The sequence below is a fragment of the Rhinoraja longicauda genome, chromosome 4, assembly GCF_053455715.1.
Source record: "Rhinoraja longicauda isolate Sanriku21f chromosome 4, sRhiLon1.1, whole genome shotgun sequence".
NCBI lineage: Eukaryota > Metazoa > Chordata > Chondrichthyes > Rajiformes > Arhynchobatidae > Rhinoraja > Rhinoraja longicauda.
The window spans coordinates 33,245,745-33,268,374 of NC_135956.1; the positions used below are offsets into that span (position 1 = coordinate 33,245,745).

The 22,630-nt window shown below is 39.3% G+C and overlaps 1 protein-coding gene across 7 annotated transcripts in view; it reads right to left on the reverse strand.

The window, feature by feature from the left end:
• Positions 1–22,630, reverse strand: part of ankrd12 (ankyrin repeat domain 12) — a 157,413-nt gene that overhangs the window by 116,148 nt on the left and 18,635 nt on the right. The window contains exon 1 of one of the 7 annotated variants that reach the window (XM_078397486.1): positions 13,209–13,227. The exons of the other annotated variants lie outside the window; for them this stretch is intronic. The gene's annotated coding sequence lies outside the window, so the exon portion shown is untranslated. Of the gene's footprint in view, positions 1–13,208; positions 13,228–22,630 lie in introns of those variants that run through there. 7 annotated transcript variants of the gene reach the window in all.

The window sequence follows — 22,630 nt, forward strand, 5'->3', positions numbered from 1 at the left end:
GTAAAGATGACCTGTGTGGCATCTATAATGTACAATATCAGGCTTGTTCCCAGACACCCTGAATGACCATGCAAAATAAAACTTATAAAATAGCAAAAACAAGATAGCTGTGCCTGAAGCAGAAAGTTTTATTTTTAAAGTCCAGGTTAAATTTTAATTTCCATTGAAAAATTGAACATCGCTACAGTGATGCCATCATCAGCAGTAAAACAAAATAAGTTTGTCTCAAAAGTGATGAGCACCAAATTGTAAAACAAAACTGTATTCCAGAGTACTTCGAAAACCAGAAAAAGAAATGAATTCTCGTAGTAATTGTTTAAAGGTTTTTGGTATAATTGCTAAATATTGATGCAAGAAATGGGATTCTCGGAATTGGCTGAATTGTCAGAATGATTTGTACATTGGTAACTTTATCTACTGGATGAGCCTTGCCTCTCAAAATGAAAATAGACAAAATAAGATGCAAGAAATTTCAACTGATATTTTGAACACCAGTTACGAAGTAAAATAAAACAAAAATCTCATGGTCACCACTACCAATGCTAGCACAGTCTCAGATTTATTTTCAGTTTAATTACTTGAATTTGAGTTCCCCAAATGCCATGGGGGTTTGAACATCTCTCGATTAATTTTTCATGACTTCAGGAAAGGAGTACAGCAACAGAATTACTGTGCTACTATGCCTTGTCAGCAGTTTTAGATTTATTAGTAATAATCGAGTATTATTACCCATTTGGGATATTTTTAAACAGGATGGAGATCGGGAAAACTAGTTAAGGTCAAAATAAATTAATACAAATAGAAGGAAGACACAAAATGCTGGAGTAACTCAGTGGGATAGGCAGCATCGCTGGAGAGAAGGAATGGGTGAATCAGCCTGAAGAAGGGTCTCGAGCTGAAACGTCACCCATTCCTTATCTCGAGAGATGCTGCCTGTCCCGCTGAGTTACTCCAGCATTTTGTGTCTATCTTCAATTTAAACCAGCATCTGCAGTTCTTTCCTACACAAATAGAAGTTCTACAACCAATGAAGTAGGTCAAAGCAGCCCTGACACCTTTTGTCATAAATGGTGCTAGCCAAATTAACCCAAATGGGGAAAACTCACTACAAATATTAGCTTCCTCAACAATGCAGGAGCCCATTACATAAAGTAAAAAGAGCTAACGCAAAAGCAGTAGACGTCTTCGATTAAAAGGTTCTATGTTTTTATATTTGAATGGAAGATACACAATTGAACTCCTCCACAGGGCGTCATTGTCACAAATGCCAATCTTCAGGAAATTTGGCCTGCTTCATGTAATTTTATTAAATAAAGCAAGTCAAGAGAGGCCTGCCAATGTTCTGGATGTCGTGCACCAGAATCAGCTGCCCTGCTAACCTATACGCGTGTAACAATAGCATTTGCCGCAAATATTGAAAGTCTGATCTATAAACAGAAAGTACAGGAAATTCTCAGCAGGCCCCCAGGCAGTATCAGCGGAAGAGAGAATCTGTGTTAAAATTTCATGTTGCAGATCCTTCGCCTCAACTGGGAAAGAGAAAACAAATTAGTTAAGTTGCTGAAAGACTAAATCACTCTTTGACAAGATTTCTCTCTGCCTCATTTTCCTTGTCCAGCCTTGTGGTTTTCTGCATCTTGTATATATTTACTCCCACAGCCTAATCTCTTTCCTTAAACAGTAGTCTCTTTGTTAAGTTAGGGAGTAGTCATGCTCTTCCAACCTGGCTCTTCAGGGCAGATGCCAGACTTTTCTCTGCAAATACATTACAATGCTTTATCTCTGGCAACGGTCCCGAAGTGCCTGAAGTCAACCACCATAGTGCTAGTGCCGAAAAAAGCAAGCATCAGCAACCTGAACGACTACCGTCCGGTTGGCCTCACACCGATAATTATGAAGTGCTTTGAAAGGTTGGTCCTCTCCCACATCAAAGCCACCATCCCTGCCTCACTAGACCCACATCAGTTCGCATTCAGAGCAAATAGATCTACAGAGGACGCCACCCTCTACTCCCTCTTCACACATGACTGTGTCCCTGCATTCACCACCAACACCATCGTCAAATTTGCGGATGACATGATGATCGGGCTGATCTCCAACGGCCTACAGAGCGGAGGTGCAGAACCTGGCGAGCTGGTGCTCAGAGAACAACCTGAGAGCCCACCATGATCTGTCTCTGTCCCCAGGGTCATCTGGCACAACTGACCCCTGCATGAACTTTTTTTTTGCACTTTACCTTGTTCCCCCTTTTTCTTTTTCCTCCCCCCCCCCTTTTGTTGTTTAGTTTTGCCGTGATTTATTTATATATCTAATTTGATAGCATCGATATGGAAGCGACATTCAAAATCTTGTTGTACTTGCACAATGACAATAAAGGATATTGTATTGTATTGTAAAACTAGATTCTGCCCTTTGGCATTTTCCTCTTTGCACTATTGTACCAGCATAGGGCTTGATGGCACTCGTATGTAGGATGATTTAATTTAAGGGAGAACGTGCAAATTCCGTAGAGATAACACCTGTAGTCAGGATCAAACCCGTCATTCGTTTTCTGGAAACGGTGCAGAAGAGATTCACTACAATGGGTCTGTGGATCTGAGTTACAGGGAGAGGTTGGATAGGCTGGGACAGTTAAACATAGGAGGCTGAGACTTTATTGAGGTGTAGAAGATCATGAGGGGCATGATAAAGTTTTTTTCCTCCAGGGTAGAAGATTCTCAAACTAGAAGGCCAAATCAATGGATATTTTAGGGCAGAAAGAGGTTATGGGGCGAAGGCATGAGAATGGGATTGAGAGGGAAAGATAGATCAGCCATGATTGAATGGCAGAGTAGACTTGATGAGCCAAATGGCCTCATTCTGCTCCTATCACTTATGAACTTAGAAGGCACTAGCTTTAGGTGAGTGCAAAGAGGGACCCCAGAGGCAACTTTTTCACACAGAGGTTTGGCCATATCTGGTGTGAGTTGCTAGAGGAAGCCATGGAAGCAAACATAATTACAACTTTTAAAAGACATTTAGACATGTATGTGGATATGAAAGGTTTAAAGGACAATAAGCCCAGTTTGCCAACTTGGTTGGCATGGACAAGGTGGACCAGAGGTCTGTTTCCATGCTATATAGGTCTATGGCTCTACAATGCACTGGGTACGCCTTGCCCGAGCACAACTTCTTTAAATGGTTACTTCCCACTTCAAGTGAAATTTAATCTGCATGATTTTGCCCACTTTCCCAGTTGATCTAGATTCTATCGTAGCCTTTGATAACATTCACTTCATCAGGCCACCCATTTACATCAAAATTGTTAATATATGACAAATAATGGGAGAATCTAGTATTAATCCATAAGGAACACCACTAGCCATTCTGACAAACCACTGCACTACCACCTTCTGCTTCCTACCGCCAAGCTACATTATTATATCAAAATTGGCCAGTTCACCCCGGATGCAATGTAGGATGATCTTCCAGACTAGACTACTACACGGAACCTTGTCAAAGGACTTGCTTGTTCCATGTAAACAACATCTACACCCTACCCTCATCAATTCTCTTGGCCTTCTCTTAAAACAAAAAGCAAAATCAGATTCTTGAGACAGGATTTTCCACATGAAAAGCTATGTAGCCTATCCCTAATCAATCTTTGCTTTTCCAGATGCAGATCTCAGAATACTCCTCCAGTATTTTTCCCACCTTGGTTTCCTCGGCTCACTGGCCTGTAGTTCTCTGACTTGACCTTGCAGCACTTCTTAGATAAAGGCACAATATTAGCTATCTTTCAGCATCAATTTCTTCCCACAATGTCTTGCGATACACTTAATCAAGCTCCAGGGCTTTCTCCACGTCAAAATTACCAATACCTCCTCTTTCATAATGATGTTTCAGGACATTATTCTCATTTCTGAACTTACTAGCTTTCATCGAAGGTATTTATTCACAAAATGCTGGAATAACTCAGCAGGTCAGGCAGCATCTCAGGAGAGAAGGAATGGGTGACGTTTCGGGTCAAGACCCTTCTTCAGACTCAACCTGAAACGTCACCCATTCCTCTCCTGAGATGCTGCCTGACCTGCTGAGTTACTCCAGCATTTTGTGAATAAATACCTTCGATTTGTACCAGCATCTGCAGTTATTTTCTTACTAGCTTTCATGATCTTTTTCATGGTAAATCGGGTGAGAAGTATTCATTAAGATCTTGCTCATCTCCTGTGACTCAAAACTTAGCTGACCACACTCATTTTTATAGGGCCCATCATAAAATACTTGTAACATTTTTTAAGATTACTCTTTACCTTATTTGTCAAGGATTATCTCATGCCCCCTTTTTTCCCTCCTGGCTTCTTTCTTACGTGTACACTTAGAACCCTTGTAATCTGAGGAATTTGCTTGCTCCCAGCTACCTATAACTGATATATGGCTCCTTCATTTCCCTGACCAGAGCCTCAGTATCCTTCGTTAATTACTGTTCCCAAATCCTGACATAAATAATAAATCAGATTTCAAAGTTTACACTGGCTTCCCCGCTATAATGGTAAATGCCAGGAAATGATAATCGTAAAGAAGAGTCTAACAACCTTCCATTGATATTTAATGAATTATTAACATTGTCAAATTTCTCATCGATTTCTTGGGTCTCACCGCTAGCTAGAAACTTAATATATCTGTCACTCAAGTATTATGACTACATATCATGTTTAGTAACATTCAGGACAAGAGACATATCTGTTGGCTGTCCCCAGTCCAGGCTTGTGGTAACATACCCTGCACTTGCCTGGATGAATGCAGCCCCAATAACATTCCATAAACCTCCAGGACTCGACAGCCAGCTCAACAGGCACCCAATCAACCACTTAACATTCTCACTGTTGTGACGTTGATGCACTGAAGCAAATTAAAAAAAACAAAAAACACCTTCCAAACCTGCACTAGTTCTTCTCGGTGGTGAACATCGCAATTGCTGTAAAGGAATGCCATTAGATTTCAGTTTCCATTTGAATGGTAGAGTGTCCTGACAAAGAATGGCAGGGCCCAAGGGTGGATTGAGGAACAGAGGGGCTCTGATGCACGTTCAATCTTCGGCAAAGGTTGGAGCACAAGTATGCAACCTGGTGAAGGTGGTACACAGAATACTTGCCTTCATTAACCAGGGAAATAAATATAGAAGCAGAGAGTACAACTTCATAAAACATTGGTTGCTATGGCTGGAGCTCTGTTCTAAGATCTGGTCGCATACTTGAGGAACTAAACATAGCACAAAAAGTAAGGAAATTTGTGTTTGGTAGATTATTTCTTTGTTGTAACAATGCTTCTTGGCAATAAATCTTATACCGTTGGAAAGCCTGTTTATTTCCCTTTTAAATGGTGCCACATTTGTAAGGAACATGCATTTGTGGGATGAGCAGCAGAGCTGAGTATATGGGTTGCGCCCATGAAAAATTTGCCAAATCTTCTCTGCCAATGCCAAACAGCTTATTCTGCCATTGACTCTTGTTCGGTGTTGTTTGGTGGATTGGATGATTGAAGTCTGAAGAAACAAGACATATTGGCAATTTAACAATTTATTCATTTAATAAACAGGAGCCACAGTAGCGTGTGGAAGAACCATACACAGCCATAACAGCCTGGCACCTCCTCCTCATGCTGGTCACCAGCCTGGTCGCACACTGTTGTGGGATGGCATCCCATTCTTGTCAGCACCTGGGGGTACCAGAAGCTCAAAACAAGAGTCAATAGCAACAGCAGAATAAGCTGTTTGGCATTGGCAGAGAAGATTTGGCAAATTTTTCATGGGCGCAACCCATATACTCAGCTCTGCTGCTCATCCCACAAATGCATGTCCTTACAAATGTGGCACCATTTAAAAGGGAAATAAACAGGCTTTCCAACGGTATAAGATTTATTGCCAAGAAGCATTGTTACAACAAAGAAATAATCTACCAAACACAAATTTCCTTACTTTTTGTGCTATGTTTATATGATTACACTCGAAAGGCTGCAGACGTTGCTGCCTGGAATGAAGTATTTCAGTTACGAGAGGCCAGGTAGGCTGGGTTGGTTTTCGTTGGAGCGAAGGAGAGACCTGATTGAGGTATACTAAATTTTTGAGGGGCATAGATAGGGGAGATGGTGAGAACATTTCCTCCAAAACAAAAAGATTTATAAAACTAGAAAAAAACAGTTTAAGGTAAAGGGTGCCACAGTTGGAGGGTATCCAAGGAAGACTTTTTTTGACCTAGAGCGAGGTTGAAATCTAGAAATGCAATGTCAAAGGGATGGTGGTGACAGAGACTCTTACAACATTTAAGTATCTAGACAAGCATAAAAGGCGTGTAGACCAAGTGACAGGAACAGGGATTAGTTTAAGAGATTTCAATGATCAGCATGAAGATGGCAGGCCTAAAGATCTGTGCTGTAAAATGGTGGAAATATATGCAAATTCCTTCAACATCACAGGGCCAAAACACTGACATTTACTCCCTACAAGCTTTCTGGGAATGCAATTCGAAGTAGTCATTCACCACATTCTAAAGAACATTAAAACGAGGCTTACCAATTATGCTCGTACTTAGAGAATTTTCAAAATTTAAAAATGTAGCTAAATAAGCATTACTAAAAAATATTTTTTGGGTAAAACTCTTCCACCCTTATTTGAAATATGGTTCTTCTCCACATAATTACAAGCCAATACATTTTAATTATAGCCTACAGGTACTCCCCAGGTTATGATGGTGCGACTTGCGATAGTTCGATTTTGCAATGGTGCAAACGGCAGCGAGCCGCCACTTGCTTCCGGGCACGTGATCGCTCATTTTCAATACATTTCAACTTACAATACTTTCGATTTCCGATGGGTTTCTCGGAATGGAACCCCATCGGAAGCTGAGGAGTACCTGTATTTCCATTTGCTACTTTTACCGTATTCCATTCAAACACTAAACTACTCTATTCGTCAAACAAGTCTCTGCGTCCAAATTAACCTCTGAAGCTATCATTTCAGATTTTATTAACTAAAAATCTATTTGTGATCCAGTTTGAAAATGAAATATAACAAATACAAGTCCCAAAATGTAAAACATACTTCCCCCCAGCTTCACCAACTTTGTATGCCCGGAATTTAAAAAAATCAGATGCAACATAAGAATTCTCTACAGCCAGCCTGGATTAGTCCAATCTAGATTTATTTTTCCAATAATTGAATACCTGTTGCACCTGAACAGATAGATTGGGAACATTTCCCTGTTTTCACCATGGTTGCTCAAGGTATCACATTGTTCTTATACAACTTGATGGCAAATTCCAACCTTACATTATAAACAAAGAATGGATTTTTTAATGGCTGTGTATCCTGTATAAATGCACAGGCAGGTTTTTGATAACCATGCAAAGATTATACATTTTTCCATGAATAATACTGACAGAATTACCTTGCATGAGCACTTCAGAGCATTAACGTCCTACAGTAATCCCAAACATATGGCAAGCCATCTGTCTTGTAATAGTCATCATTCATTCAAATTTCTTAAAACAGGGACATCTAAGAAAAGTGAAACAGCTTAAAAATGCACCCTCCTATGTTTTAACACCAATGAAATTAGTCGTTCATTGTACAGTGTTACAGAATCTTACCATATTATACATACAGAATAGGCTGGCAAGAATGTGTTTAAAATGTAAAACTCTGAACTCTATAGACACTCCTCCTACATTCATCATTGTTGGATTCTTCACAATTAACATCTTGAGAGTTACTGTACACAGGGAAGTTAACTGGGTCAGCTACATTAATGCTACAGCTACAAGAGCAGGTCAAAGTCCAGGGATTCTATGAGTGACTCTGCAAATTTGCTATAACTTACAAAGCACATGGCAGATGCATGATGGTTGTCTGTCTATTTGCCAATTGAAAGCAACTTCAACAATGCTGAAGCAGCATAACTTCAGGATAAAGCAGCCATTTGATTGACATTCAATTACCCATGCTGAATATGCACTTATTATCTCAGCATTTTCTCTACAATGGTGAGTTACCTCACCATGACTTCTTTGACAGTAATGCCTGAACACTTTCAGCAACAATGACTTCATCTTCACTGTAACTAAATAATTGAATGTCCTACCCAACAGCATTCTTGCAGTCTCAGTATACCAGCATTGAAATTGTCAGAAACATGACAGGACAGCAATAGGAAACCACCAAGTCTGAATGTCTCACTAACTCTTGTATTTCTTCCTATAAACCCATTAAGAATATATAAGATTTCAGACCAGCTTGATTTAAATGGCTCAATACCAAATTAGAATATTCATTAAGCTGCCAGGGATTCAGTCTATAAAAAAATTATACCACTGTACTTTCAAAATCCCAAATGAATTTAATAAAATACTTGCTTCCTAGCAAAGTTGCCATCAATCTACAAATTAGAGGGGCCCAGGGATTGCTGGTGCACTCAATCGTCCATTGTTGTATTTGAACAGCGCTAACTCTGAGGAACAGTGAGAATCTGATATGTTATCAAGCAGCATGTCAATTAAAGTCGATGACAAAAAATACCCAATATTTCAAAAGAAAAGACGACAAAATTCAGAAGGGATTGTGAAATTTTTAATCAGGTAGACAGTAAATACAAGTTGTGAAGTGAAAAACATAAGCTCCAACATTTGAATTATCATGACAAAGTAATCAATTTGCTATTCTTTGCAGCTCGAATATTCCACACCCAATAACATATCCTGTCAACGTAATCTTTTTTAAAGTAATTGCCATTGTAGTATGTAGTCAGTTTCCAGTTTAGTATATATTCCTTTTCCAATCACTTTAGATAAAAGTCACATATCTGCCGTCCTCTTGGTTGGACACAAAAGATCGTATGAGGCTGAATAAAGCATTTTTTAGTGCCCACACCAAATGTTATCCCTCAAACATTTCTAAACATTCTAATTGTCAACTTCCCTGCAATGTTTGTAGGAATTTGCTATAATAAAATTAGATGCTGCATTTTCCTATAACAATGATTAAACTCTGATGGCAGTGAAACATTGGATTACCTAGCATTATGAAAAACTACCAAAATCTACAACAGAACTTCCATAGCATTTATACATATGTTTTGAATTTAAACTACCAGTGATTATTGGAGAATTAATAGAATCAATAGGCAATTTTGACACAATATTCATATTTGTACATGTGATAAATCTTGGTTTGCACAACATATACCAAATGAGGAAAAAAATACAACACTCAAGATATCCCCCACCACAAATGCACTAAATATAAATAGTTATACACTAATTAGACTTGCATGGCAGTTAATAACAGCATAAGATCTGCAAGATTAGAACATAGAACAGTGCAGCACACTGACTGCAAGTCTACAACTGATAGGTGTCCTTACACTTCCCTCCACTTGACATGAACGTCATTTTGGAACAATGGTGAAGAATTGTAAGTTGTTGATGCACAATTAAGCAACTTTCAATAGTTCAATGGTACTTTATTGTCACATGTACCGAGGTACAGTGAAATGCATTTTTGCATAGAGTTCAGTAGAAACATAGAAAATAGGTGCAGGAGTAGGCCATTCGGCCCTTTGAGCCAGCACCGCCATTCAATATGATCATGGTTGATCATCCAAAATCAGTACCCCGTTCCTGCTTTTCCCCCCATATACCTTGAATCTGTTTGTACAAATATTACTATACACAAGTACATCTTAGATACAGTACAAGTGTACAGAAATAGTACGCAGTATACAAATGTCGCCAGATTTGATGTAATTTTTAAGTCCTAGTTCCCTTTGGAAATTGGTACGAAAAGCACCGTGGTAATAGACTAAGTGGTTAAAAATTATTTATGAAGCTCACAGGAAAATAACTATCTATAGAACTAAGCGCCATCATTGTGATTTGCTTACAATCCAATAACTGCACAATTCTTACCAGAAAGCATATTTTACTGCATCTAGTTTCAAATCCAGTTACAATTTTCCCAGCAGTCTCGAGATAAAACAATATTTAGAAAAATAGTCTTGCTTTAAAAATAAATGCGGTCTTCAATTACAAAATACAAATTGTATTAATAGCAGCAGGGATGAAGACCTAACAACTACAATTTATGTCCTTCAGTCCACAAGATAAGGCATAAATCTAAAATCAATAATAAAGGCAAAGGTGGAAAAAAAAATCTGAAAAAGTGTAATTTTGTGCCAAATAACTGTTGAAGGAGAGTCAACAAATTAATTTGTTAGGTATTAAACTAGTTGCTTAAAAATATTGACTGTTTACTATGAGAATAGAATTGGACTGCAGAGAAGTACATAAAAAAGGATGCGTCTTTTTAAGTTCTGCAAGTAGTGACCATGACATGGTATAATTTCAGATAGTTTGAGGATGAACATGCCAGATCAAAAACCAGTGACATAAACTTCAATGAAAACAATTATATTGGTATAAAGGAGGAATTAATTGTCAAGAGTAGATTGGATAAATAAGCTATGAAACAGCAGATGAGCAATTAAACAACTATTTTCACAACATTTAATAGAAACTTCTCAAATGGAATGAGGGATCCAACGAAAAGGCAAACTGTCCATGTCCAAGGAGGTCTAGGATGGTGTTCAAAAACTACTGGTAGAAATGTTAAAACAATTCTTTACATCAGTTTTCACAGTGATGGACATTGCAAAGATCCCAATAATAAGACAGAAAATACTGGAGTAACTCAGGAGGACCAGTAGCATCTCTGGAGCGAAGGAATAGATGATGTTTTTGGTCGAGACCCTTCTTCAGACAAATGGGCTAATTTCAAATAGAGTCCAAGAACTTGGAAAAGTCCCAATCAAGATGGACAAGCTATTTGAAAAAAAATCTCCCAGAGCTAAAGGCACACAGGTCACCAGGAATCAATGATATACAGAACATAAAAGCTGGAGTAACTCAGTGGGACAGGCAGCATCTCTGGAGAGAAGGAATGGATGACGTTTCGGGTTGAGACCCTTCTTCAGACCCGAAACGACACCCATTCCTTCTCTCCAGAGATGCTGCCTGTCCCGCTGTGTTACTCCAGTTTTTTGTGTCTATCTTCAGTTTAAACCAGCATCTGCAGTTCCATCCAACACATCAATGTCATACAGTTAGTTTAGAGATATAGTGTGGAAACATGCCTTTCAGCCCATCAAATCCCAGCCGACCATCGATCACCTATACAGTAGTTCTACGTTATCCCACTTTAGCAAATTAACCTACAAACCTGCACATCTTTGGAACGTGGAAGGAAACTGGAGCACCCTGAGGAAACCCACAAAATGTCACATGGAGAATGAACAAATTCCACACACACACACACACTACTTGTAATCAGAATCGAACCCTGGGTCTTTGGAGCTGCGGGGCTCTTAAAGGAAGAGGCTACAGAGATAGTGAATTTATTGAAGCTTTTCTAAAATCTCAATGAATTCTGGGAGGGTATCAGTGGATTGGAAAAAAGCAAACCTGACTCTTTCATTTAAGAGGGAAGAAAGGCAAAAAGCAAGAAACTATAGCCAGTTAATTTGAAAGCTAAAATGTTGAAGTGAATAATCAAAGAAATAGTTAATCAATTTGGAAAGCTTAATCAAGTGAAGGTAGACATAAAATGCTGCCTAACTCAGCGGGACAGGCAGCATCCCTGGAAAGAAGGAATGGTGACCCTTCTTCAGACTGATATCAGGGGAGAGGGAAGGACAGAGATAGAATGTAGTTGGAGACAGTAAGACTGGTGGGAGAACTGGGATGGGATGGAAAGAGGGAAAGCAAGGGCTATTTGAAGTTAGAGAAGTCAATGTTGATACCGCCAGTGAATATGCTTTCAGGAAAATATATTTGACAAATCTTCTAGAGCTTTTTGAGAGTGTACAAGGCTAGACTCTCCCACTAGTGGAAACATCCTCTCCACACCCACTCTATCCAAACCTTTCACTATTCTGTATGTTTCAATGAGGTCCTCTCATTCTTCTAAACCCCAGTGAGTACAGGCCCTGTGCCAACAAACGCTCATTATAGGTTTACCTGCTCATTCCTGGAGGTTTCAGAGATAGTTGAGGAAGTTACTATAACCACATTTAAAAAACACTTGGACAGGTACATGGATAGGAAAGGTTTAGAAGGATATGGGCCAAACCCAGGAAAGAGGTACTAGCTCAGATGTGGCATCTTGGATGACATGGACAAGTTGAGCTGAAGGGCCTGTTTCCGTGCTGTGTGACAATAACTCTAAATAACTCCATAGAAAGTGATTACATATATTCATAAATTTATGTTTAATATCCTGGGGACCGTTTGAAACAACTATCATTCAAATTGAAGCTACATTTTAAAATTTCTGTGCAATACAAGTTAAGCTTCATTTTGAAAAATATTTGATTTAAAGGAAAACGCTTTGTTTAAACATAAAGTTCATTTCATTTTTCCTCATTTACAAGATTTATCTTTTACATATTACTTATACTTCATTTTTCCTCATTTCCGTTTGTTTTATTTTTATTTCATACTTCGGGGAGGTGTATGGGGGTAGTGGGGTGGGGTAGGGGGATGGGTGGGAGTGGCATGGGGTAGGGGGATGGAGTGCCTGAGTGGGGGGGAGGAGGGGGGGATAAGGGAGATTGAGTGGAGGGGACGAGGGTCCTACACCTACAGGAGAGGCTTTGGGTCCACCGCTCGCTCTGGCTGCAGCGCTGGCGCCACAGGTCGAGGTCACTGGCACCCTCTCCCCTTCCCTGCCCCCCCCCCCCCCCCTCTATGAGGAATGGGCCCAACGGGTCCACTTGGTCTAGTTACTACTATTGCATAAGTCCCATCTAGTTCAAAATAGTTGATGTTGTAAATTATGGAAACTATAATAATATTGGGCAAGTGTAGTTTTTTTTTACCCCAAGAGCGTACACATTGGGGAAACATGGTAGGAAAAAAGGCCAACATAGAATGTGGATGCCAGACTTGAGGTACAAATCAAGAGCCATTTTAAAGATTTGATGAGGTACAAATCAAGGGAGCCATTTTAACGGATGGCATTGTCATAAGTGTTGTTGGAGCTGCATTCATCCAGGCTGTATAAGAGAGCAAGGAAAATGGCAATAGGGTTGATAAAATAGGCATATTAATGACGCACAAAACTTAGAAAATCATGTATTTCACTATAAGACAAATGAGGAAGTGCAATATAAAAAGCTCACGTTCTGATGTTTCTTCTCATAACGGCTCTTTCAATTGACTCTCATCTAGTAAAAAAATTTTAAGGCCTTAACGTCACCACCCCCAAACTTCAATTCATCAATTTGAAATTGTGGGAGGGTGCGGGTAAACAAAATTGGGAAAATAGATGGATCCGAGCTTATGTACACAGGATTCAAGTAGGCAGAACAAGCTAAATAGTTATTAAAAGACCTATAGCATTTATAACCTTAAACACAGAAGCCAAGAATAGATAAAGCAAAGTGGATATTGCTTCAATTTTATAAAACAGTAGTTATGGCACAGTTGAAGCCTTATGGCCACCTCTGGGATCTGTACTTTATGAAGTATGTTAAGCCTTAAACAAATTTACTAGACTATAATCAGGGTGGAGATTGATGTTATGTAGAGAACCTATAAAACCGAGCTCTCCTTCTAGCAAAAAAGATTCATGGATGATAATAAGGATATTTAAACTCATCATGAGTTCAAATACTGTAAATCTGGAAAACCAGTATCCAGTGATAGCAAGAGAGTAACCAAAAGATTTTCAAGATAAAAATAACCAAAATAATAAACGTGAAAGAGAAAAATAAAATTGGCGAGTCGCTATGTTTAAGAACAAACTCTGTAAAGGATATTTTAACAAAAGATTTCAAAAGGAAAGAAGATGAACACTAAAAAAAGATAATTTAGCAGGGTATGGAGAAATGCAAGCACAGAAAATGATGGGTCAATAATCATTTGGTGCACTGTTTTACTATGGCCCATTTTTGGATTAACTAGTTCGCTTATGGATTTTCCAAAAAAGTATTATAAATCAGAATATGAAATAATCTATTGATTAATATGGTTTTGAGACACAACTGCTAGTACTACTTAGAAGTAACATATTTTAGTAATTATGGAGCAAGTAGTGGAAATCATTTACATTGGAAGCGATTAGGATTCTCGGGACCAGATTGGAAATACTCCAGTTCCCGAAAATCATTGCTACAAACATCATGAACACTTAAAGGTAGACAAATCTGTGGGACTATAAGCTTGTGTTCAAGAATCTGGAAGGGATAGTGAAGATTATAAAAAGGCTCTGCATTCCAAAATAACATGGGAAAAAAACAAGCAAATTAATGGAGACATTTGTTTAAACTTTAAATGTAACTTTTATGGATCACTATTGTATTTACATGACCAGGCAAACTTGTTTAAATCCCATTGTGCAAAAAGGATAAAAGTGCAGTTGAACCAAAAAATCACATGCTCATCACTATGGCTTACTGAAATTCCAGTGACTGTTCTCTACATGAATCACAATTGTATGTTATGAGCTAATGGAGTGGATAGTGCAGATTGTATGTAATGAGTAAAATGTTGCTTTTACTCATAAAAGTATGGGAATTGTTAGGGTGAGAATGTAAAATGAAATATCTTAAAGGAAGTTTATCAATTAACTAGAAGATAGTTTACATTACATTTTTAGCTTATGGCTACAAGAAACTGGGGGCTATAAGCACCCAAAAAATCTGAGACCAACACTAAATGAGCCAAGGGTATTGTGTAACTGAATGACTAGGCAATTTTGCTGAAACATGTACTTTAGGTTTTCAACGATAGTGTGCCGTTTTATGGCATGTCTTTTAAAAATTGACACCAAGCAGAGGTTGTTAAATGATAGCACGCAGATTTGCAACAGGCCACAACTTTCAGAATGAGTGTCAGAGCTTGGGTTGAATTTCTTTAAAGAATTAATCACTCTGACAACAGGAAGGTGAGCATTTACTACCCATCTTCAGTTGCATGCTTCAATCACTTTGTTTAGTGGGTGGGAGAGCGGGTTTGGGTGCTATTATGAATCAACCACATTACTATGGATCTGCAGATTTCCTTCCCTTAAAAGAAGGGATCAAATGAATCAATGGTCTTTTAATGCCAACATGTAGCTTCTATGGTCACTACTATTGATACATGCTTCTTACTTCAAATTACTTAAATGATTTGAATTGGTGCACTACGCTACTGCACCCCGGCTTGATAGACAATAGGTGCAGGAGGAGGGCATTCGGCCCTTCGAGCCAGCATCGCCATTCAATGTGATCATGGCCGATCATTCTCAATCAGTACCCCGTTCATGCCTTCTCCCCATACCCCCTGACTCCGCTATCCTTAAGAGCTCCATCTAGCTCTCTCTTGAATGCATTCAGAGAATTGGCCTCCACTGCCTTCTGAGGCAGAGAATTCCACTATTGAGTGCAGCGTAGATTTACTAGGTTTACAACACTCTGACTGAAAACGTTTTTCCTCATCTCAGTTCTAAATGGCCTACCCCTTATTCTTAAACTGTGGCCTCTTGTTCTGGACTCCCCCAAAATTGGGAACATGTTTCCTGCCTCTAACGTGTCCAACCCCTTAATAATCTTTTACGCTTCGATAAGATCTCCTCTCATCGTTCTAAATTCCAGTGTATACAAGCCTAGTCGATCCAGTCTTTCAACATACAACAGTCCGCAATTCCGGGAATTAACCTAGTAAACCTACGCAGCACGCCCTCAATAGTAAGAATATCCTTCAAGTTTGGAGACTAAAACTGCAGAGGGATGAAAATGATAAAATTAAAACTGTTAGACTGGTAGAAAACAAATCTGAATCTATGATTGTTCTTTAGGCCACTGCAGGTAAAGGAGAACAATTCTGTTTCTGTGGACAGTAGTTTAGTTTAATTTAGTGATAAAACACGGAAACAGGCCCTTCGGCCCACCAGCGATCCCCGTACTCTAACGCTATCTTACATACACGAAAGAAAATGTACAAGTTTACCAAGCTAATTACTCAGCAAACCTGTACGTCTTTGGAATGTGGGAGGAAACTGGAGATCCGTGAGAAAACCCACAGCTCACGGGGAGATGTACAAACTCCGTTCAGACAGCACCCATAATCAGGACTGAACTCAGGTCTCCAGCGCTGCAAGGCAGCAATACCGCTGCGCCACTGTGCTTGTAACGGGCCAGTAGATAGATATATATATTATATATATATATATAAAAAACTAAGATTCTGTTTGCTTGTTTGATCATGCCTTATTTTTGTGCCCCCCGTCACACGATAGCGCGACAATTTTAGGACCACCTTATTCACCTTTGTCCTGGGGCCACCTTAATGCAAGTTTCATTCAAATTGGTCTTATATTTTTTAAATTAGACATTTTAAAGTAAAAAAATTACCTTTTAAACTGACGCTGGCCGCGTTCAATGTCACAATGGGGCGCACCCGAGTGACGGCCAAAGGAGGGGGGGGGGGGGGCTGCTGAGCCAACGAGCTGCCGCTGACTCACCCACTCCATGGAGTGGGTGGGGGAGCGGGGGGGGAGAGCGGGGGAGGAGAGCGTCCTGGACCAATGCAGGGGAGGTTTGGGCCCATTAGGGCCACTTGGTCTAGTATATTATTAAAAATCATATTCCAGTTAATTCTAGCTACCCAGGATGCCAAATTAAACTAATCCCATCTGCCTGAACATGGTCAGTATCCATCTTGTTACCTGCCTGTTCATATTGGTAATGGCCTAATTACCTCTTAGACATTACTATGGTATTTGTCTCTACAGCGCTTTACTGTCTCTGAGCACTATGTAAAAAAAAAGCTTTGTAAATCTCCTTTACATTTTTCCCTCATCTCAAACATGCTCTGTGTTTAATAGTTCCCGAGAAAAAAATTCTCATTATCTATCCTATCTACGATTCTCATCATTTTACATACATCAGTCTCCCCTCAGCCTCAGATGCTTTAGTGAAAACAACCAAAATTTGTCCCACCATTCTTTAGAGCAGAGCTTTCCAAACTTTTCATGTTGGTGACACACTTTTTAGACATACATCATTTTGCGACACAGTAATTCAGTTTTACTAGCAAACCGGAGGTTAAACCAACCCCTTGTAAGCGATACGGACATAAATAAATTTTAATAACGAAATGTATGGCGACACAAAATATCTCATGAAAACTTTTCATTTATATTTTTAAAAATATATGATTTGTAAGATAATAAGATACATTAACAAGATTAATGTGATTGTTATTATTTGAGTAGGGCTCGGAAAAAAACCTGGCCAAAAAACCCCAAAAAAACATGGTTTTTACGGCAAAAATTCAGCAATTTTTTAAATTACTAATCATTGAATTAAAATGCAAAAACAGACATTTTTGAAGGTTTTCTTGTGATAAACTTTTCCTATCATCAGCAAGTAAGTCTTTATATACTGAGAAACTTCTCACAACACCTGCTGAAACCAATGGCACAAAAGCAAAGATTAATTCATTTTTACTACGCTCGGCCCCCACCCATGGGGCCTGCGAGCTTCCGATATCCACGAGGCCCGCGGCCGCAGGTGGCGAGTACAGTTCGGTCCGTGGGCTCTGTGAACCCGAGCCCAGGTGGTCCCAGCTGGAGGCCGCCAGCTCCAGGTGTTTGGCCGATGGTAGGCCGCAGCGGGAACGGAGACACGACCCAGAAGATAAAAGGTCGGGTCCCGTTCCGAAGTGACAATTTTCCAGTTACCCCCCCACACATAGTACACAACCACAAAAGACACTACATCACATCTAAACACTTCAATTAAGACAAAAAACAACCAAAAACACAAAAGGCAAACGGACTGCGACTTCACATTGTTTCCCCTTACGTTCACGACACACCTACTCACTACATGCGAGTAGACATAGTTTGGAAAGCTCTGCTTTAGAGCTTAAGCACACTAATCCAGGCCATATTATGATGATTTTCTTATGCATCCTTTCCAAAGCCCTCATGTCACCTTTAATGCAGGGTCCAGAACTACACATGATCCTGCAAATGTGGCCTTTATATACGGTGCTCTTGCCGATGAAGGTAAATTATGCCTTCTTTACTATCCTATCCACTTGTGTTGCTACTTTAAGATTGCTATGAACTTGAACAGAAGGATGTTGGAGTACATCAGCACTACTGAAACACCTCTCATTTACTGTATACTTTCCCCTTGTTTTGGCCTCCCAAAATGCAATGCTTAACACTTTCCCAGACTACATACCATCTGCCATTTCTCAGCCAAAATTTCCAACTGATCTATATTCTACTGTATTATTTCATAATCTTTCTCACTGTCTATAAATCCGCCAATTTTCATTTTATCTGCAAATATATTGTGCAGGTATTGATGACACAAAACCCAAGATAGATACAAAAAGCTAGAGTAACTTAGTGCTGCCTGTCCCGCTGAGTTACTCCAGCTTTTTGTGTCTATCTTCGGTTTAAACCAGATTCTGCAGTTCCTTCTTACACAAAACCCAAGCTCCTTGGCAAAAAAAAAACTCTTGCCATTCCCTAAAATGTTCAGTTGATATAGAGAATAGTACAACTGGCAATTTAATGTTACAGTATCACAAAATTCACAACTAATTTAAATCATTTTCCATAATGGATAAACTGCAAATAAGTGCATCCAAAGTGCATCATTTACATTAAGTTTGTAATGTAGAATCAATTGCATATACAGTATTTACAAAATAAGTTCCTCAAAAACAGTTCTTTCCAACTTTCAACCTCAAATTGAAGCTCAACATTCAAGCCTCAGTATCATACCCATATGTCTTCCAGACAAGACCCCACTCCATTCTATTCAATTTTGCCCAGAGTTTGTTGATGTGGTAAGGTAAATCAATAAGGTCATGTGTCAGAAAGAACTGCAGATGCTGGTTTAAATAGACACAAAATGTTGGAGTAACTCAGCCGGACAGGCAGCATCTCTGGAGAGAAGGAATGGGCGACCTATTTTCTATGTTTCTACCTCTGAAATGTTTCCAATGCATTGACATGTGCCTTAACATTCCAAAGCATTAGAGGTGGCATAGTCGTGCAATGGTAAAGTTGCTGCCTTACAGCGCCAGAGACCAGTGTTCGATCCTGACTACCGGGGGTGTCTATGTTTTATGTTCTCCTCGTGAGTTTTCTCCAGGTGCTCTGGTTTCCTTCTACACTCCAAAGGCGTTTGGAGGTTAATTGGCTTAGATAAAATTGAAAATTGTCCCTAGTGTGTAGGATAGTGCCAGTGTACAGGGAATGCTGGTCAGCATGGACTTGGTGGGCCGAAGGGCCCGTTTTCACACTGTATTTCTAAACTAAACATCCTTCTTTAAATATGGACACAGTGCTCCAGACAGTCTCAATGCCCTAAATAATTGAAACATAACCTCCTTAACTTTGTTTTAATTTCTCCAGTAACAATGTTAAATTTTCCTAATTACTTCCTGTATCCACCCTTTTGTGAATATGCATCCGATCCTCTTTCACTCTTTAGATAACACTTCTTATTCTTATTTCTCCTTTCAAAATGGACAGTTTCACCTTTTCCTATATTGTACTCCGTTTATCAGATCTTTGGCCATTTGCGTCACCCATCTTTATCCCTTTGTAGCTTCTTATGCTCTCTTCACCATTTATTTTCTACCCATTATTAGCTTGTTAACTGTCAAACAGTCATTTATGTAAAAGAACAAAATGTAAAAGACCCAGCACTGATCCCCGTTGTAAACACTCATTAAATCTGGAATCTGCCTCCTGGCACATATCAAATTAACTGGAACTTGCAAAGTCCCTTTAATCAAATGTGGGATATCCCCCTCTGCCCCCTGCAGCCTCTGTCTTCTTGTGACAACCACACCACGTGTTGCTGCCATGTGCCCGTCATGGGATGCACACTGAAGGGCTGCTCTTCTTCACAGACTTGTGCAAAGCAAAGAATCCGGATGTTATTTAGTCAGGAGTCATGCAGGTCCATTATAGCATGCATTTCAGGCCATAAATCACCTTATTACAATTTAAAGCTTTTTTTGACCAATTTCAGGACTCTTTTGAAGGAACAAGATTGGGAATTAATTCTAAATGGCGCGAAGGATGAAGCACTTAGTAACTCTAATGCAACATAAATTATTTTGGGAAATGCAGGAACTGCAGATGCTGGTCAACAAAGATAAGACAGTGCTGGAGTAACTCAGTGGGTCAAGCAGCATCTGTGAAGAACAAGGATAGATGATCTCTTCAGACAAATTATTTTAACATTTAGGCAAACATAAAAATAATATCTACTGTTAGGAACTGTGCAAACAGCTTAAATGTATACAAAGACCTCCTGAGATTGTACTTCTGTGCCATTTATAATTAAAATAAGAATTGGCCAGTTGTCCCATTCAGCCTACAATGCTTAGTTGTACAAAACCTTATTCAACATCACTGCATCCTGCTCCCCCATCAATTTCCCAACAGGGAAATAAAAAGAGAACCTCTATATAACATCCAGAAAAATAAATAGTGGGGCTGTTCAGAGGAAGTGCCCATGTCTAAATGCATTGGAGAAAATACTCCCTTGCATTTAGACTGGTGCTTAAATCTACCCATCAAATGTTGGCATGATTTATACAATTTATATCCCAACAACATTGACACAAGAAGCGATTGTTGCACATGAACCAAAGTGCCATTTATATTGAATGTCTGCAAGGGTAGAGCTAAAAACATTTTTTTGACAACTCCTTTCATTTTTATAAATTAATTCTACAAATAGAGGAAGCAGCTGCAACTGAAAGAATTGAGAATTTCACACAGGCACTAATACAAACTCCAAAACACTGAAAGTCTGAGGTCTTAGTTGTCTCTGCCAGAAAAAAAAATGTTTTGATTCTATTGCAGTGTTGGTGAAGGATCATTATATCTAATAGTTATTTATTCTGTGCCAGAGGCTGCTGTGGTGGAAGTGACTGAGGCACAGGCCCAATTATGCGGATCCAACATGTAGGCGGATGTACACAAATCACTTAAGCCATCATCTCTCATTTTGTACGAATGCTGATGAAATTTCTGACTGGGCCAGATGCTCCAATTATATATTTCACTGAACAAAACATAAATCAACAATTTTATGGACAAGCATGCTGTGAGCTTGAAGCAAAACACAATCATAAAATATACTGCAAAACTAATTTGCATAATTTAACACCAAAGAGCTAGAAATCCATTTACCAGATACTTTAAAAAAGCCTTGTAGGAATAAAGTAGTAACAGCATTTACAAAACACAATATTGTTTAAGAACAGGAGGAAGATTTTGTATTAAAAACATCATGTCTGAAGAAGGATCCCAACTCAAAACACCAGCTATGTATGCCAGGATGCTGCCTCACTCGCTGAGTTACTCCAACACTTTGCGTCTATCGTCAGTGTAAACCAAAGATACTAGAGGAACAAGATGGACCACTCCTTTGAAATCGCCTATACTGAAGTGTAGTACGCAAAGGAGCCATTTTAGTAAGCAAACCCCGCCGTTCATTATGCCTCTCGCAGTGTAATCAGTGTTTTGGGGGAACAGTATGTGTGATTATACCATTAAAATGAAGAATATATCTCATCTATCAATTCACAGATTTTTTGTTATTTTTCTTTTAAAATGTTTCTGCAAGTTTCTGCCTACTAAAATGGCGCCTTGACATACTATGGTTTTTAGGGTCGAGTGGTCTATCTTGTTCCTCTAGTATCTTTGGTGTAAACCAGCATCTGCAGTCACATACAGCATTTGGAATCCTCAAAGTTTCTGCCAAAACATGGATAATCAAATCAGACAGAATAAAGCTTTACTATTCCTTTTTCCATAAAGTAACATTAATGCATTTAATTTTCAAACTTTTTTGCTGACAGCTATCTTTATTGAATACAAGATAAGTTTTGAAAAGGTCCCACATGCAAGACGTATAAAAGAAAAGAGACATAGGATCCAAGACGTTCATCACTGTGAAGTAGAGCTGCTGCCTCACAGAGCCAAAGTCCTGGGTTTGATCCTGACATCGGGTGCTGCATGAAATTTGCACGTTCTCCCTCTGAACCTGTGGATCTCCTCCGGGTGCTTCAGTTTCCTTTCATATCTCAAAGAAGTGCATTACATAAAACATCTCCAAGTCTGCAAATGACAAAGAATATCTTCACAAAATGCTGGAGTAACTCAGCAGGTCAGGCAGCATCTCGGGAGAGAAGGAATGGGTGACGTTTCGGGTCGAGACCCTTCTTCTCCCGAGATGCTGCCTGACCTGCTGAGTTACTCCAGCATTTTGTGAATAAATACCTTCGATTTGTACCAGCATCTGCAGTTATCTTCTTATAAGAATATCTTCAAGTTTGCAGATGACACAAGGCTGGGTGGCAGAGTGAGCTGCGAGGAGGATATTATGAGGCTGGAGGGTGACTTGGATAGGTTGGGTGAGTGGGCAGATGCAGTATAATGTGGATAAATGTGAGGTTATCTGCTTTGGTGGCAAGAACAAGAAGGCAGATTATTATCTGAATGGTGTCAGATTAGGAAAAGGAGGTTCAACGAAACCTGGGTATCCTTGCACATGTCACTGAAAGTAAG